Here is an 18688-nt window from a genome sequence, read left to right as displayed (position 1 = left end):
GATTTGCATTTCCCTGATGATGAGTGATGTTGAGCATCTTTTCATGTGTTGCTGCCATCTGTATGTCTTCTTTGGAAAAGTGCTCTCTGCCTATTTTTTAATTAATTGTGTGTGTGTATTTAGTTGCTTTTGTTTCTAGGACATCTTAATCTGTCAGTTCCATTTCCATAATAAGTTTTTCTACTCATTAAATTAAAGCTAATATGATATCATGAGGGAAGAATACGTTTTCAATGAAAAGTCCCAAGAGTAATAGCAGCTGAGACATAGAGGAAGTCAGGGCTGTTGGAACTACCACTTAAGTTTTCACTGACTCCAAGGGAGAGTGATGAACTTACATGCAGGATTATTATTAAAAGTATAACATGCTTGTAACTATAAGAAAATAGTGAGTGTGGCCTAGAATAGTTTAAGATCCTTCTTCCTATGAGTTTTAAGGAAGGAATTTAGAGTTGTATACTACCTTCTCCCTTGAAACTCTCTCATTATCTATTAGATTTTTCCTTGCCAAGAGTGGGAATGTTGGTTTTCCAGCATCCTTTTTGTTATTTGTAGCAACAGGTATCCTTATCCATGGACATTTTGGGGAAGGCATATGGACTCTCTGGGGCCATCCCATTGTTTACTTTGAAAAACCATTAATTTGCTTATGGTCTAACTCTGTTTTTGTTCTACAACCTTCTCAAAATGTTTGGACAAAGCTATAGCTCTAGTAGAGGAGTAATTTCTTATACCAGCCTTCAAATAGCCAAATCCTTAGTTTCTGGCTTACAACTATTCATTAAAAAACAAAGGTAATATGATCTTCACATTATTGATCTACCCTGGATTGTTATCTGAAGTCGATTTCTGAAATTGTCAATGAGTTTGCTCTTTCAGAAAAAATGGGAGGGGTGCCTGGGTGGCTCAGTGGCTTAAGCGTTTGCCTTTGGCTCAGGTCATGATCTCAGGGTCTTGGGATCGAGCCCCGCATCAGGCTCTCTGCTCAGCGGAGAACCTGCTTCCGCCCCTCTCTCTGCCTGCCTTTCTGTCAACTTGTGATCTCTCTCTCACTGTCAAATAAATTTTAAAAAAATCTTAAAAAAAAGATGGGATTAATGTCCAGTCAGTATGGATTCAAAATAAAATAGGGAGTGTTTTTAGAATTGTGTCATATTTTGTGCTTTCTTTTTCTTTCTTTTTTTTTTTTTTTTTAAGATTTTATTTATTTATTTGACAGACAGAGATCACAAGTAGGCAGAGGCAGGCAGAGAGAGAGGAGGAAGCAGGCTCCCCGCAGAGCAGAGAGCCCGATGCGGGACTTGATCCCAGGACCCTGAGATCATGACCTGAGCCGAAGGCAGTGGCTTAACCCACTGAGCCACCGAGGCGCCCCCGTTTGTTTTTGTTTTTTAAAATATTAAACTACATTTGTGTTTTAAATTTTATTTTTATTTTTATTTTTTAAAAAGATTTTATTTATTTATTTGACAGAGAGAGATCACAAGTAGATGGAGAGGCAGGCAGAGAGAGAGAGAGGAGGAAGCAGGCTCCCCGCTGAGCAGAGAGCCCGATGGGGGACTCGATCCCAGGACCCTGAGATCATGACCTGAGCCAAAGGCATCGGCTTAAGCCACTGAGCCACCCAGGCGCCCCTTAAATTTTATTTTTTTATTTTGAAAATTTAAGTCCAATTAATTAACATGTAATGTATTATTAGTTTCAGAGGCGGAATTCAGTGATTCATCAGTCTTACCTAATACGCAGTGCTCATCACATCCTGTGCCCTACTTAATGTCCATCACCCAGTTACCCCATCTCCCCTACTTCCTTCCCCTCTAGCAATCCTCAGTTTGTTTCCTATGATTAGGAGTTTTATTTTTTCTTTTCTTCTCCTATGCTCCTCCATCATTTTCTGCTTTCTTTGGTTCCTGTTCTGTTCTGTTTGATGAACTTCAGGAATATATGGTTTCCCAGGTTCTTCTTTTTATTTATTAATTTATTGTTATTATTATTCCCCTATCCCATTATTACTGTTTTGTTTAAGTAGGCTCCTAATATGGGGTTTGAATTCAGGACCCTGAGATTAAGAGTCACATGTTCTACCAACCAAGCAGGGCAGGCATCCCCCAGGTTCTTCTGACAGTTTCAAGCAAGGGTTGAACATATGAAGGACCTGTTAATATTTGTGCTAGTTCAGGTAGGTGAGTGAAGCTGGAATCACAGCTTCCCTGTACTATCTTTTTTTTTTTTTTTTAATTTAAAGATTTTTATTTATTTATTTGACAGAGATCACAAGTAGGCAGAGAGGCAGGCAGAGAGAGAGAGAGGAGGAAGCAGGCTCCCTGCTGAGCAGAGAGCCTGATGCGGGACTCGATCCCAGGATCCTGAGATCATGACCTGAGCCGAAGGCAGTGACTTAACCCACTGAGCCACCCAGGCACCCTTCCCTGTACTATCTTAAATCATAAAGTTTTTCATATGGGTCATAAAAGGCTGACAACTGAATATTAAATTAAGTAATTAAATTTGCTGAACCTCGGGGCGCCTGGGTGGCTTAGTGGGTTAAAGCCTCTGCTTTCAGCTTAGGTCATGATTCCAGGGTCCTGGGATCGAGCCCGGCATCCGGCTCTCTGCTCAGCGGGGAGCCTGCTTCCTCCTCTCTCTCTGCCTGTCTTTCAGCCTACTTGTGATCTCTGTCAAATAAATAAATAAAATCTTTAAAAAAAAATAAATTTGCTGAGCCTCGTTTTGCCCCTTTGTTTTAAAGTGTTCCTAAGATGGACAGTTTTGCTCATACTGAAAGTTCCTCAAAGCGGTCACTTGGCAAACTGCCATTTTGTAACATATACACAAGCATTTGGATTACAATGAGAATATACAGGGGCACCTGGCTGGCTTGGTCAGTGGAGCACGTGACTATTTTATCCTGGGGTCATGAGTTCAAGCCCCACTTTGGGTATAGAGCTTACTCAGAAATAAACAAATAAAATAAAATAAGACTATACATAAGAAACAGATGTTTAGCCTCCCAGAAGTATGGGCTTGGGTTGTGATGACCCCATAAGAATTTATTATGAGGGGCGCCTGGGTGGCTCGGTGGCTTAAGTAAAGCCTCTGCCTTCGGCTCAGGTCATGATCTCAGGGTCCTGGGATGGAGCCCCGCATCAGGCTCTCTGCTCGGTGGGGAGCCTGCTTTCCCATCCCTCTCTGCCTGCCTCTCTGCCTACTTGTGTTCTCTTTCAAATAAATAAAATCTTTAAAAAAAAAATTCATTTTGATCAGTCAGTTGTTGCTTGTATACCTGCCATCAGCCCCCAGCCAGAGGTTGGCTATCTCTGGCCAGAGACTTAACAACCGCAGCCTCTGATGAGTCAGATTTTGGAGTAATTTTTTTTTTTCCCCTCCTAAACCAATTTTTAAGGATATAAAGACAGGTTGGAGGAATAATAGACTTTGTAAGCTTTTTAGGTGGTTACCCAAGGCAGATTTCACTTGCCCGAGAGACATAGGCATGACAAGACCTTAAACTTTTGAGTCTTAATGACATGGACCTACTTGGATTCTGCTCATTCACCCTTCTTTACTCTTTACCCTGTTTAGCCAATGACACATTGTAAGATAGGAAAAAAAAAAATAAGTTTAGATGAGGAACATAGTTTCACCAAGAATTTTTAGAAATCAAGGTTGAATCTGAAAAACAGAGATTTCAATGAATGACATCTAATTTTCCAGAGAAAATGATGACTATCAATGAAAACTGAGCTCAGATGGAGTGTGTGACTCACCTCTTTCTGTTTTAAGTCAGAAACCTCAAATGGAAGAGACGCAAGATGCCTGGTACTCGGGTCCTGGTACCTCACATGAGATCACGGCTGAGTCCCTGTGGGACTTCCAAATTGTGGAAAGCCTCCTTCAACAAGGCAGCTTGTGAGAACATCCCACATACAGTGTTGAAATGCTTCTTGTTATGGTAAATTAGTATACAAATTTTATTCTTATAGCTTGGGAGAGGAAGTTTCTAGGATAGGATATCAGAAGTGAAATGACTCTTTGGCGGGGCGCCTGGGTGGCTCAGTGGGTTAAGCCGCTGCCTTCAGCTCAGGTCATGATCCCAGGGTCCTGGGATCGAGCCCCGCATCGGGCTCTCTGCTCAGCCGGGAGCCTGCTTCCTTCTCTCTGCCTGCTTGTGATCTCTCTCTGCCAAATAAATAAATAAAATCTTTAAAAAAAAAAAAAAAAAAGAAATGACTCTTTGGCTAATTTCTCAAGGCAATAGTTGACAGAAGTTCTGGTTGAAGAAAGAAGTGGTACTCAAAGCCCAAAACATTGCCATGATTGTAACTGAGGAACTGATAGGGTTGTTGCTTGGTTCTGTCTTACACATATGATGTTCACAATTATGGCAGTCAAAGCCATAAGTAGAAAAAAGATTCGTAGCTATACTGCTTTCTGTTTTTTCTTTTCTTTCTTTTTATATAAGATTTAAGATTTTAAGGCAGAGAGAGCGAGCGAGCATAAAAGGGGGAATGGCAGGCAGAGAGAGAGGCAGACTCCCAGCTGAGCTGGGAGCCTAATGGGGGATTAGATCCCAGGACTCTGGGATTATGACCTGAGGCCAAAGCAGATGCCCAACCAGATGAGCCACCCAGATGGACCAGCTAAAAATGCTTTCTAAAATGCTTTTGAGGGCTGCCTGGGTGGCTCAGTTGTTGGGTGTCTGCCTTTGGCTCAGATCATGATCCCGGGGTCTGGAATCCAACCCTGCATTGGGCTCCCTGCTCTGTGGGAAGCCTGCTTCTCCTCCCACTCCTCCTGCTTGTGTTTCCTCTCTGGCTCTCTCTCTCTGGCAAATAAATAAAATCTTTTAAAAAAAAAAAAAAGAAAAATAACAAGACAAGGTCCTACCAACTCACTGTCAAGAACTGTTAAAGATGGGGCACCTGAGTGGCTCAGTGGGTTAAGCCTTTGCCTTCTGCTCAGGTCATGATCCCAGGGTCCTGGGATTGAGCCCAGGGGCTCTCTGCTAAGTAGGGAGCCAGATTCCCCTTCCCCCTCTGCCTGCCACTCTGCCTACTTGTGATCTCTCTCTCTGTGTCAAATAAATACATGAAATCTTTAAAAAACAAAACAAAACCTGTGAACGTTTGGGGCACCTGGGTGGCTCAGTCGTTGGGCGACTGCCTTTGGCTGGAGTCATGGTCTTGGGGTCCTGGGATGAAGGAGGGCACCCGGCTCTGCCGGAAACTTGCTTCTCCCCCTCCCTCTCCCACTCCCACTGGTTGTGTTCCCTCTCTCACTGTTTGTCAAATAAATAAATGAAATCTTAAAAAACAAAACAAAAAAAAACCTGTGAAAATCCTGAGATTTCACCTTATTCAAAGTTACCAAGATAGTCTACCACAGTTTCATGATGGCTGGCGGAAGACACCAGAATCCTGGATCAGAGATTTTTTTGGGGGGGGGGCACCAAAATCGCTCTTTTTTTGAGGCCGAATGTGCAGCAGCCCCTACTCCCCAACCATGCAGGCCCCTCCCTGCAACTCCAACTTTGCCCTGTGCGTCTCCCATTCCCTGCCCCCCTCCCCCACTGGATGCCTCCCCACCCCTCTCTAGCAGGGTACCCGCCCAGATCAGCTCAGGAGGTGGGCTTCAGCCTCTGAGTTTGCCCACCACTGGCTTCGAGGGCCAAGCCCGCAGGCCCTGCTGGCCCAGATGGAGGGACAGCTGCCTGCGAGGTTCTGATAGGGTCCGGCCTTGGCTGCCGCGTAGGTAGTCAAAGCTGGGAGGCGGGACTTCCTGAGAGCTCGGCAGCCTGCCGGAAGGCTGCCTTGCAGAGGCGGGAGGAGGGCCCTGAGGGCGGTTGTCCGCCTTCACACACCCGGTGGCCACGTCCCTAACTTCGATGAGTTTCAGGCCACGGGAGGTGTTAGAGGTAGGAGCCAAGGGGACCATGGGGGCCACTGCATACAGGTGCGGTGTGGTATGGGCCTACGGAGGTGGCAGGCAGGGCCCCAAGGCCCTTTCTAGTTTGGGCTGGGCGTGAATGGCTCTGCTCAGAGTTGGGGGTCATGGCAGGGGTCAGCCAGGAGAAGGCTGGTGGCGTAGAGGGCGGGCAGGAAGTGGGCGAGCAGGGCGCAGCCCATGCCCAGCACGCCCCCGCGCGAGCCAGCTTGTCACTGGCGGAGAGGCAGCCCCCAAATGTGGTTTATTACTCTCAGCAATAGCAGTCTTAACTGAATTTTTTACAATGCCATTTTAAAATTTTGCAACCTTTCTTAATAGCATATAAGGAGAAGCAAATGTCTTTTCATGATGGATGAATTTCATCTCGTTTTCTTCTTGTTTTGTCACCTGTTCTCTTTAGTGCCTGTGTTCTTCTCTTTTTAAAAACATCTTTTAGGGGCGCCTGGATGGCTCAGTGGGTTAAGCCTCTGCCTTCGGCTCAGGTCATGATCTTAGGGTCCTGGGATCGAGCCCCATATCGGGCTCTCTGCTCAGTGGGGAGCCTGCTTCCTCCTCTCTCTCTGCCTGCCTCGCTGCCTATTTGTGATTTCTCTGTCAAATAAATAAAAATCTTTAATAATAAAAGAAAAAAGAAGCAAAACAGTGATAATGGAGAGGGGAGGATGACTGGGAACTCGGACCCTGCGAAGCAGGGAGCTTCATGCGGGGCTCAATCCCAGAACCCTGGGTTGATGACCTGAGCTAAAGGCAGGCGCTTAACAACTGAGGCACCCAGGCGCCCATTTTTCTGGTTTTCACTACTTTTTGGAGTTTGAGTAATTTGTAACATAGACAACAGATTACACCTATGTATAAAATTTTTACCTTGAAGAGTAGGATTCTCCCTGCACCAGTACAGCCTCAATAGGAAGTTATCTTCGTTGAACATTCTGTTAGTCTGGGACCAATCAGGAAAGAGAAGAGGGAAAAGCTTAATATAAAGGATATTAGGGACACCTGGCTGGCTCAGTCAATAAAACATGTGACTCTTAAGCTCAGGGTTGTGAGTTCAAGTCCCACATTGGTATAGAGCTTTAAAGAAAAAAGTTAAAAAAAATCTGTAGCATAAGATTGCAGTGATGAGGGAATGGTGAATAAGAAGCAAAGAGAACTCTAGAGAACATAGGAGTAGCAGATATATAATAGTAAATATAATATATAATACTACGTCTATTAGCTACCCCGCACCCTATAAGCTGAGATGTAGACCTTGTGGAAGTGGCCCCTGAATGCCGGACAAGTTGCCAGTGGAATTTGCTGGAAATGAGCCCTCTAATGTGCTGGGGGAAATTGTTCATAGGGAGATTCTCACTGGAGACACTCTGCTACAAAAGCACCTGAGGAGGCTGCTGAAGAAGCCACCATCATGGTGCAAGGGGTGGGGCGGTTTGTGGGGGGAATACCCCTCCAAGATCCAGCAAAGTTCCTTCCTCCTATACTGCCTTTGCAGCGCCCTTTTCTGACAAAACTTCAGTGCCAGCTATCCAAAGGGCTCAGATTCATTTCATAGAGCACTCCAGTGGGCTGAATTTGGGGCCAAGAGGATGTAGGTCATAAAGTCCAATAGGGAAACAAATCCAGGTCTTTTCTTGCTGCAAATCTAGCTGGATTTTCCTTGTTTTTAAAATAGTGGTGCTGGGGTGCCTGGGTGGCTCAATGGGTTAAAGCCTCTGCTTTTGGTTCAGGTCATGATCCCAGGGTCCTGGAATCGAGCCCTGCATTAGGCGCTCTGCTCAGCAGGGAGCCTTCCTCACCCCGCCCCACGCCTGCCTCTCTGTCTACTTGTGATCTCTGTCAAATAAATAAATAAAATCTTAAAAAAATCATAAAATAGTGGTGCTGGGGGAACTTAAATGTGAAACGCCTTTTGATTCTAATAGTTCACTATTATTTTTACACCAAGTAAGTGCTGAACTCCTCCTCCCTTCCATTCTGTCCTCCTATTACTTTAACTGTGCTGTCTCATAAGTGCTGGGGGTTAGTTCAGCTGAGAAGGGTATCACCTTCGCTGGAATGAAGGGCCCAAGTGCCAGTGGGCCCATTGCTTCTGTCTCTTCTCATCTGTTGGAGGAGCCTGGGCAGCAGCCTTTGGTCTTAGCAGGGTATCTGTGCATTGGGAAAACCCTATGGTTTCTCTCCAAACGTGGTCCCAGAGGGCTTCTCTACCAGTGAGGAGACTGGTAGCACTTCATTCCTTACCTGGAATAGATCTCTCTCAACTCTCTGAGTCTCAATCCTGCCCTTGACTTGGGAAACCTTAAATGCCACCATTTCCAGGAAACCTTCCAGTGCAAAGTAGACACTCCAATTCCCTATAATATTTTATTTATTTGAGGATTTATTTATTTATTTGAGAGAGGGGTGGGGCAGAGCAAGGTCAGAAGGAGAGAGAGAATCTTGAGCAGACTCCACACTGAGTACAGGCCCTGGTCAGGGCTCGATCTTAAGATCATGACCTGAGCTGAAACCTAGAGTGGGATGCCCAACGGTATGGGCCACTGAGGCACCCCAACCGCTATAATATTTTAAACTGACTTCACTTGAGGTTACAATAACTTTAATCCTACTTGCTTATGTCTCTATCATCCGGGTAGACTGTAAGCACATTCTTAGTGACTTAATAAATCAGTATTTATTTTGTGACTCAGCAAAGGAATGGATTACACTGGCTGCTCATCATTTTCTTCCCTTCCATTTTCCTCTGAACACTCCCCCACGCGCCCTCCCCCATCCCCGCCTGGCTCTTTCCCCTTTCGTCCTCTCAGCCAAAATGCTCCTGATCTCTTTTCCTTAGTTACATGCTCGAAGCCAGTCTACCCAGTGGGACAGAAATGTGCTTTTCACTGTTGTGACCACAGTGTGCCAGTTTCTTAAGAGGAGCCCTTATACACCTGTCTGTCAGGAGCAGAAATAGAGGAGAGCTTCATGGCACCGACACACACAGAATGCCCACACCGTAAGTGAACATGTTTGCCTAACAGTCTGCTGGTGAACACAAGTGTAATTCGGCACTCACAGTACCCAGTGCCCTTCCACATGCAGTAGCCAGACCCCAGAGTCGTGTGCTTTGTGTCGGAGCCCCACACTAGACCTGGGCTAACCTGGCTGGATATTTTGGCCACTAATTTTGAGTCTCAGGGGCTTCTGGAAAATCAAAGCAGCCATGAAGGAGGGTAAACAGGCTAATTTGCTGTTTAGCATCAGAGATTCTGACAATCCAACAGAACGTTAAGGGGAGTCTGTGCTGGTGGGCACTGGGCGTGAGAGAACTCCAAGGGGTTGATGAATTCAGGGGTCCTCATCTAGACTGCAAGGATGTTACCCAGTGATTGGAGCTTTGTTTCATTCTAAGAGAGTAAATAGATTCAGCAGGATTGGTCTTCATTTCTTGAATGGCGCTGTCTGCCCCTCCGAGCTGCCCCCAGGGCTTCCGTGGTCCTGGATGGCGTGCAGTGTAATGAGGGACACCCCACATTTCTCCCTTGTCTACCTGTCACTCACATGCTTGTTTCATGAGGACTTCTAGGCTGGGGGTGCAGGACGGATGGCCTGGGTCTCCCCTGTCTCCTGACCCTCCTGTTGTTAGCTGCTGTTACTGCGTACACGTCGGAAATAGAAATGTACCCACATTGAAGTGAAATAGATCTTCTCTAGGGTGGTTTAGAAAGGGACGATTCAGAGAAAGCACTCACTTTGTAGGTACGATCATTTTCTGTGATCTGTGTTTTGTTTGTAACCCTCCTTGGGTTATTCAGACTAAACAAGGTCTCTTAGGAGAGCTTCCCTCTCTGCTGGAGAAACCACTCGCAGGAGAGTGTCTTAGCCTGAGGCTGGGTGCAGGGCTGTGTCTTTGAAACGGCGTGGAGACGGTTCAATAGGAGAGAAATGGCCAGCTTTGGGGACCAAAAATAAGGAATCAAATTTTGAAAAGCAAAGCTTCCGGATGATCTGGGTTCTATGATCCTGAGTGAGCTCTTGAGAAGCTGCAAATACACTCGCTACTCCCCCTTCTGGTAGGCATTGCCTTGGCGTTAGCTTAGGGTTTGGGGCCCTCCAGTGGGGGAATCATCATGCCTTTTGTGCACAGAGCTTTTGTGCGTGTGCATTTCTGATAATAAAAGTAGTTCATGGTCAGTCATCCTAGGATATTTACAAAAGTTAAAAAAGAGTTGAAGAAAAAAGTTATCTATAACCGGCTCTTTTTAAAGATTTTTTTTTTTTTTTTTAATTTGACAGACAGATACAAGTAGGCAGAGAGGCAGGCAGAGAGAGAGAGAAGGGAAGCAGGTTCCCCACCTAGCAGAGATCCCAATGTGGGGCTCGATCCCAGGTCCCTGAGACCATGACCCGACCCAAAGGCAGAGGTTTACACTGAGCCACCCAGGTGCCCCTATCAGCGCTTTTTAAACATCTCTCACAGTGGGAGAGAGAAAGAAAAATCATGCTAGTTTATAGTGGTACAAATATTCTTATACTGTTGGTGACAGAATAAATTATGGTGCATGCTTTCAGAAAATATTTGCTATGGCGGATAACTTGAAATACAGACATTTGTCAGCACAAAATTACTTTTGGGATACACAAGTTTGATGCACTGTAGACCCAGATTGTTTTTAAAATGCATATGATGATGGGTGCTTGGGTGGCTCAGTGGGTTAAAGCCTCTGTCTTCGGTTCAGGTCATGATCCATGATTTATTTTAAATAAAATAAAATGCATATGATGACTACAAGAAAACATGTTAAAAAAGGGTGTCTTAGGTGAATTAAAAATAACACCCTCTTTCTGTTCCTTTTCTCTTATAAATGCAATTAATTTATTTTTGGACATGTGGAGAATACAGTAAACCTATAGTGAAGGAAAAAAAAATATCATCTCTATTTCTCTCAATGGAGAAACTACTATTCTGGGCTATTTTTTTTCCAGACTTTTAATGTCAAATATTTATTTATTTATATTAAAGTGTGGTTTCCAGCAATTTGCCTTTTGTACCTGTTTTTTCTTGTGGATAAAATTTAGATTATTTTGGCAAATTAAAAAATCCCATTGAAACATGAGTTGAAATTAAACTTATAAATTAGCTGTGAAAAATTGACATTTTCATGTCCTTCTCCTTAAATCTTCTTCTATGTTCCTTAGTAAAATGAACTTCTATACATTTGTAAATTAGATTATCCTTAGGAACTTTATAATTTAAACTGGTATTGTGAATGGGAATTTTGTATCCACTATATATATATATATTTTTTTAAAGATTTTATTTATTTATTTGAGAGAGAGAGCGCATGTGTTTGCTTGCCAAGCAGGGGAGAGGGGTAGAGGGAGAAGCAGCCTGTCTGCTGAGCAAGGAGCCCCTATGCCGGAATTGATCCCGGGACTCCTGGATCATGACCTGACCTGAAGACAGATGCTTAACTGACTGAGCCACCCAGGTGCCTCTAACCATAGCTCTTTAGTGATATAATCCAAAGTAGTCCAAAATTCCAATTAAAAAAAAGGGGGGGGGAGCTATGGATGACTAGATGCTGCGAGAAGAGGAACAGCGATTATCGACACTAAGACAAATAGGTTCTAATTGCTTGCCCCTGAAACAAGCACTAGTGTTAAAATCAGCCGGAATCTGATGGTGGGTTTTCAGGCAACATAACACACCTCAATTTAAATATTCCTTTTCCTCGGAAACCAGAAGGTCCAAGGCACTGTTCCAGCACCAGCAGCAAAGCTTCCCCAGCCCCAGGCTGCCTGGACCCACAATGGTGCCAGTTCAGAGCCCCCATCCACTCAGATAGCATTACCTTCCTCAAACTCCCGTGCAGCTCGGGGCCCCAGGACTGGCCGGTGCAGATTTCCTGGAGTGGCTCCTGGCCTGAGATTAAGAATCTCTTATGGTTTGTCTCCCTCCTCATCCCATCTTGTTTCATTTTTTCCCTTCCTATCCCCCATGACTCCCCACCTGCCTTTCAGATTCCTCATATCAGAGAGATCATATGGTAATTGTCTTTCTCTGATTGACTTATTTAGCTTAGCATAATACCCTCTAGTTCCATCCATTGCTGCAAATGGCAGGATTTCATTTTTTGATGGCTGCATAGTATTCCTGTGTGTGTGTGTGTGTGTGTGTGTGTGTGTATGTATACCACATCTTCTTTATCCATTCTCTGTTGATGGACATCTAGGCTCTTTCCATAGTTTGGCTATTATGGACATTGTTGCTTCGGATCACTACATTTGTATCTTTAGGGTAAATACCCAGTAGTGTGATTGCTGTGTCCTAGGTAGCTCTATTTTCAATTTTTAGAGGAACCTCTATACTGTTTTCCAGAGTGGCTGCACCAGTTCGCATTCCCACCAACAGTGTAGGATGGTTCCCCTTTCTCTGCATCCTCACAGCACCTGTCGATTCCTGACTTGTTAATTTTAGCCATTCTGAGTGGTGTGAGGTGGTATGTCACTGTAGTTTTGATTTGTATTTCCCTGATGCTGAGTGATGTTGAGCACTTTTTCATGTGTCTGTTGGGCATTTGGATGTCTTTGCCAAAATGTCTGTTCATGTCGTCTGTCCATTTCTTGATTGGATTATTTGTTCTTTGGGTGTTCAGTTTGATAAGTTCTTTATAGATTTTTTGATACTAGCCCTTTGTCTGATATGTCATTTGCAAATATCTTTTCCCATTCTGTTGGTTGACTTTTGGTATTGTTGACTGTTTCCTTTGCTTTGCAAAGGATTTTGATCTTGATGAAGTCCCAGTAATTCATTTTTTTTTTTAAGATTTTATTTATTTATTTGACAGAGAGAGATCACAAGTAGGCAGAGAGGCAGGCAGAGAGAGAGAGGAGGAAGCAGGCTCCCTGCTGAGCAGAGAGCCCGATGCGGGGCTTGATCCCAGGACCCTGAGATCATGACCTGAGCTGAAGGCAGCGGCTTAACCCACTGAGCCACCCAGGTGCCCCCAGTAATTCATTTTTGCCCTTGTTTTCCTTGCCTTTGGTGATGTTTCTAGGAAGAAGTTGCTGCAGCTGAGGTTGAAGAGGTTGCTGCCCGTGTTTTCCTCAAAGATTTTGATGGATTCCTTTCTCACATTGAGGTCTTTCATCAACATAGAGTCTGTTTTTGTGTGTGCTATAAGGAAATGTCCAGTTTCATTCTCTGCATGTGGCTGTCCAATTTTCTTAGCACCATTTGTTGAAGAGACTTGTCTTTTTTCCATTGGATATTCTTTCCAGCTTTGTCGAAGATTAGTTGACCATAGAGTTGAGGGACCATTTCTGGACTCTCTATTCTGTTCCATTGATCTTTGTGTCTGTTTTTTTTTTTTTTTTAGATTTTATTTATTTATTTGACAGAGACAGATCACAAGTAGGCAGAGAGGCAGGCAGAGAGAGAGGAGGAAGCAGGCTCCCTGCTGAGCAGAGAGCCTGATGCGGGACTCGATCCCAGGACCCTGAGATCATGACCTGAGCCGAAGGCAGCGGCTTAACCCACTGAGCCACCCAGGCGATCCTGGGATCAAAAAATTGATGTTATTTTGATAGGGATAGCATTAAATGTGTAAATTGCTTTAGGTAGCATGGGTATTTTCACAGTATTTGTCCTTCCAATCCATGAGCATGGAACCTTTTTACATTTCTTTGTGTCTTCCTCAATTTCTTTTGTGAGTACTATAATTTTCTGAGTACAGATTCTTTGCCTCTTTAGTTAGGTTTATTCCTAGGCATCTTACAGTTTTGGGTGCAATTATAAATGGGATTGACTCCCATAATTTCTTTCTTCTGTCTTGCCCTTGGTGTATAGAAATGCAACAAATTTATGTGCATTGATGTTATATCTTGACACATTACTGAAATTCTGTATGACTTCTAGCAGTTTTGGAGTGGAGTCTTTTGGGTTTTCCACATAAAGCACCATATCATCTGGAAAGAACAAGAGTTTGACTTATTCTTTGCCAATTCGGATGCCTTTTATTTCTTTTTGTTGTCTGATTGCTGAGGCTAGGACTTCTAGTACTATGGTGAATAGCAGTGGTGATAGTGGACAGCCCTGCCATATTCTTGACCTTAGGAGAAAAGCTCTCAGTTTTTTTTTACCCCATTGAGAATGATAGTCAATTGAATGATACTCGTGGGTTTTTCTTAGATAGTTTTGATGCTATTGAGGTTTATACCCTCTATCCCTACACGGTGAAGAGTTTTGATCATGAAAGGATGCTGTACTTTGTCAAATGCTTTTTCAGCATCTATTGAGAGTATCATATGCTTCTTGTTCTTTCTTTTTTGATGTATTATATCACATTGATTTGTGGATGTTGAACCAACCTTGCAGCCCAGGAATAAATCCCATTTGGTAATGGTGAATAATCCTTTATAGTATTTTGGTGAGAATTGTTGCATCTGTGTTCATCAGGGATATCGGTTTGTGATTTTCCTTTTTGATGGGGCCTTTGTGTGTTTTTGGGATCAAGGTAATGCTGGCATCGTAAAATGAGTTTGGAAATTTTCCTTCCATTTTTATTTTTTGGAATAGTTTCAGGAGAATAGGTATTAATTCTCTGTAAATGTTTGGTAGAATTACCCTGGGAAGTTATCTGGCCCTGGGCTCTTGATTTTTGGGAGATTTTTGATGACTGCTTCAATCCTCTTACTGGTTATGGGTCTGTTCAGGTTTTCTATTTCTTCCTGGTTCAGTTTTGGTAGTTTATATGTCTCTAGGAATGCATCCATTTCTTCCAGATTGTCAAATTTGCTGGCGCATACTTGTTCATAATATGTTTTTATTTTTTTTATTATTATTATTATTTTTTAAAGATTTTATTTATTTATTTGTCAGAGACAGAGGGAGAGAAAGCGAGCGAGCACAGGCAGACAAAGAGGCAGGCAGAGGGAGAAGCAGGCTCCCCGCCGAGCAAGGAGCCCGATGTGGGACTCGATCCCAGGACCCTGGAATCATGACCTGAGCCGAAGGCAGCCGCTTAGCCAACTGAGCCACCCAGGCGTCCCCATAATATGTTTTTATAATTGTTCATATTTCTTTGGTTTTGGTTGTGATCTTTCCTCTTTCATTCATTATTTTAATTATTTGTCTCCTTTCTCTTTTCTTTTTGATAAGTCTGGCCAGGGGTTTATCAATCTTATTAATTCTTTCAAAGAACCACCTCTTAGTTTCATTGATTTGTTCTACTATTCTTTTGGTTTCTATTTCAACGATTTCTGCTCTGATCTTTTATTAAATTTCTCTTTTCCTGCTGGGTTTAGGCTTTCTTTGCTGTTCTTTCTCCAGCTCCTTTAGGTGTAGGGTTAGGTTGTGTACTTGAAACCTTTCTTGTTTCTTGAGAAAGGCTTGTATTGCTGTATACTTTCCTCTTAGGCCTGCCTTTGCTGCATCCTAAAGATTTTGAGCTGTTGTGTTTTCATTTTCATTTGTTTCCATGAGTTTTTAAGATCATTTTTTAATTTCCTGGTTAACCCACTCATTCTTTAGTAGGATGCTCTTTGTACTTGAGTTCTTTCCAATTTTCCCTTTGTGATTGAGTTCTAGTTTCAAAGCATGGTGGTCTGAAAATATGCAGGAAATAATCCCAATCTTTTGGTTGAGACTATTTGTGACCCAGGATGTGATCTCTTCTGGAGAATGTACCATGTCCACTAGAGAAGAATGTTTATTCTGTTCCTTTGGGATGGAATGTTCTAAATATATCTGTGATGTCCGTCTGGTTCAGTGTCTCATTTAAAGCTTTATTTCCTTGTTGACCTTTTGCTTAGAGGATCTGTCCATTTCAGTGAGGGCATGTTAAAGTCCCCTACTATTATTATATTATTGTTGATGTGTTTCTTTGATTTTGTTATCAATTGTTTTATATAATTGGCTGATCCCATCTTAGAGGCATAGATATTTAAAATTGTTTCTTCTTGTTGGATAGACCCTTTAAGTGTGATATAATGTCCTTCCTCATCTCTTATTATAGTCTTTCGCATAGAATCTTATTTGATATAAGGATTGCCTCCCTAGCTTTCCTTTGATGTCCATTAGCATGGTAAATTGTTTTTCATCCCTTCACTTTAAATCTGGAGGTGTCTTTGGGTCTGAAATGAGTTTCTTGCAGACAGCATATTGATGGTGTCAATTTGTTTTTTTGATGGTGTCATATTGTTTTTTTTATCCATTCTCATACCCTGTGTCTTTTGATTGGGGCATTTAGCCCGTTTACATTTAGGGTAACTATTGAAAGATATGAATTTAGTACTATTGTATTGTCTGTAAGGTAACTGTTACTGTATATTATCTCTGTTCCTTTCTGGTCTGTTACTTTCAGGCTCTTTCTTTGCTTATAGGACCTCTTTCAATATTTCCTGCGGGGCTGGTTTGGTGTTTGCAAATTCTTTTAGTTTTTGTTTGTCCTGGAGTTTTTTCTTTTTTTTTAAGATTTTATTTATTTATTTGACAGACAGAAATCACAAGTAGGCAGAGGAAGCAGGCAGAGAGAGAGGAGGAAGCAGGCTCCCTGCTGAGCAGAGAACCTGATGTGGGGCTTGATCCCAAGATCCTGGGATCATGACCTGAGCCGAGGGCAGAGGCTTTAACCCACTGAACCACCCAGGTGCCTCTGTCTTGGAATCTTTTTATCTCTCCTTCTATTTTCAGTGACAGCCTAGCTGGATATAGTATTCTTGGCTGCATATTTTTTCTCATTTAGTGCTCTGAATATATCATGCCAGTCTGTTCTGGCCTGTCAGATCTGCTACCTATCTAATATTTCTACTGTTGTATGTTACAGACCTATTGTCCTGAGAAGCTTTCAGGATTTTCTCTTTGTCACTGAGACTTGTAAGTTTTACTATTAGATGATGGGCTGTTGGCATATTTTTATTGATTTTGAGGGGGTTTCTCTGTGCCTCCTGGATTTTGATGCTTGTTCCTTTTACCAAATTAGGGAAATTATCTGTTATAATTTGCCCCAATATACCTTTTGCCCTCTTCTTTCTTTCTTCTTCTGGTATCCCACTTAATCTAATATTGTTTTATTTTATCATATCACTTATCTCTTGAATTTTCCTCTCATGCTCCAATAGTTGTTTATCTCTCTCTTTCTCAGGTTCTTTATTCTCCATCATTTGGTCTATATCACTGTAGATCATATATCACTAATTCTCTTTTCTGCCTCATTTATCCTAGTAGTAAGAGCCTCTGTTTTTGATTGCACCTCATTAACACCTTTTTTAAAATTTCAACTTTGTTAGATTTTAGTTCTTTTATTTCTCCAGAAAGGGATTCTCTAGTATCTTCTCTGCTTTTTTCAAGCCCAGCTAGCATCTTCATAATTGTCATTCTGAACTCTTGTTCTGACATCTTACCAATGTCCGTATTGATTAGGTCCCTAGCCATTGCTACCACCTCTTGTTCTTTTTTTTGAGGTGAGTTTTTCTGCCTCATTATATTATCCAGATAAGAATAGGTGAATGAGAGAACAAAATACTAAAAGTGTAGCAACAACAGCAGAAAAATATATGCCAACCAAATCAGAAGAGACCCGGTACCGGGGTTGGGGGGCAGGGAGAAAGGAGAAAGAAGAGAGAAAGGAAAAAAGAATATGTATATATATACACATATATGATTAGAACAGAGCCACACACTTGATTTGGGGTGTATTTTGTTCTGTTAGAAGAAACTGCCTCCCCAAATTTTAAAGAAAGAAAAACTTTTATATGTATACAAAAATAAAGGTAAACACGATGAAGGGATGGAATATGAATGTAAAGATGAAAATTAAAAAAGATTCTAAAAAAGGAATTGATAAGTTGGTTGAAAAAAGTAAAAAGGATGAAAAAAGTAAAACGAGAGAACGTGATCAGGCTGGAGACTAGAACAAAGCCATATGCTAGATTTAGGGTATATTTTGATCTGTTAGAAGAAACTGTATCCCAAAATTTTAAAGAAAAAAAAAAAACTAACATGTATACAAAAAATAAAGTTAAATACTATGAAGGGATAGAATATAACAATGAAAATTTAAAAATATTTTAAAAAGGTATTGATAAACTAGTTTAGAAAGGTTAAAATAGGAAAGAGGAAAAGTGTAAAAAATGGAATAAGAAAAATAAAATTAAAAAATTTTTGAAACACTAAAGAATCATGGGAAAAAAGCCATGAAATCTATGCATTGCATTCCCCTAGCTCTGGAGTTCCACAGTTCTCATTAATCGGTGAACTTGGTCTTGGCTGGATGTTCTTGCTGATCTTCTGGGTGAGGGGCCTGTTGTAGTGGTTCTCAAGTGTCTTTGCCCAAGGTGGAATTGCACTGCCCTTGCCAGCCTAAGTAATCTGCTCTGGTTGTTCCCTGAACATTTTCCATAGAGCTTTTGGAGGACGGGAATGAAAATGGCGGCCTCCCAATCTCCGGCCCAGCGGAGCTGAGAGCTTGGGGCCCCACTCCTCAGTGCACTGTCAGAGAAAAGCAGTTAATCCCTCCCATCTCCCTGGTCTCCGGCCATGCTCCTAGCTCATCCAGCCTTTGACGGAACATTTCTGTCTCTGGCGCAGGGCCGCTTGGAGTCTCCAAACCCAGCAGATTCCTTCCATGTGCTCATGTGCTGCTCCTCCTGGAGGAGGAAGGAGGGGGGTCTCCCCAGATCTGCCACTTGTTGGGTTTCTGCTCGAGGAGCAGTGGCCCAACTATGCCAGGAATCACAGTTTATGGCAATGCTGAGCTGA

The sequence above is a fragment of the Neovison vison genome, chromosome 4, assembly GCF_020171115.1.
Source record: "Neovison vison isolate M4711 chromosome 4, ASM_NN_V1, whole genome shotgun sequence".
NCBI lineage: Eukaryota > Metazoa > Chordata > Mammalia > Carnivora > Mustelidae > Neogale > Neogale vison.
Note: the sequence above shows the minus strand (reverse complement) of the source record.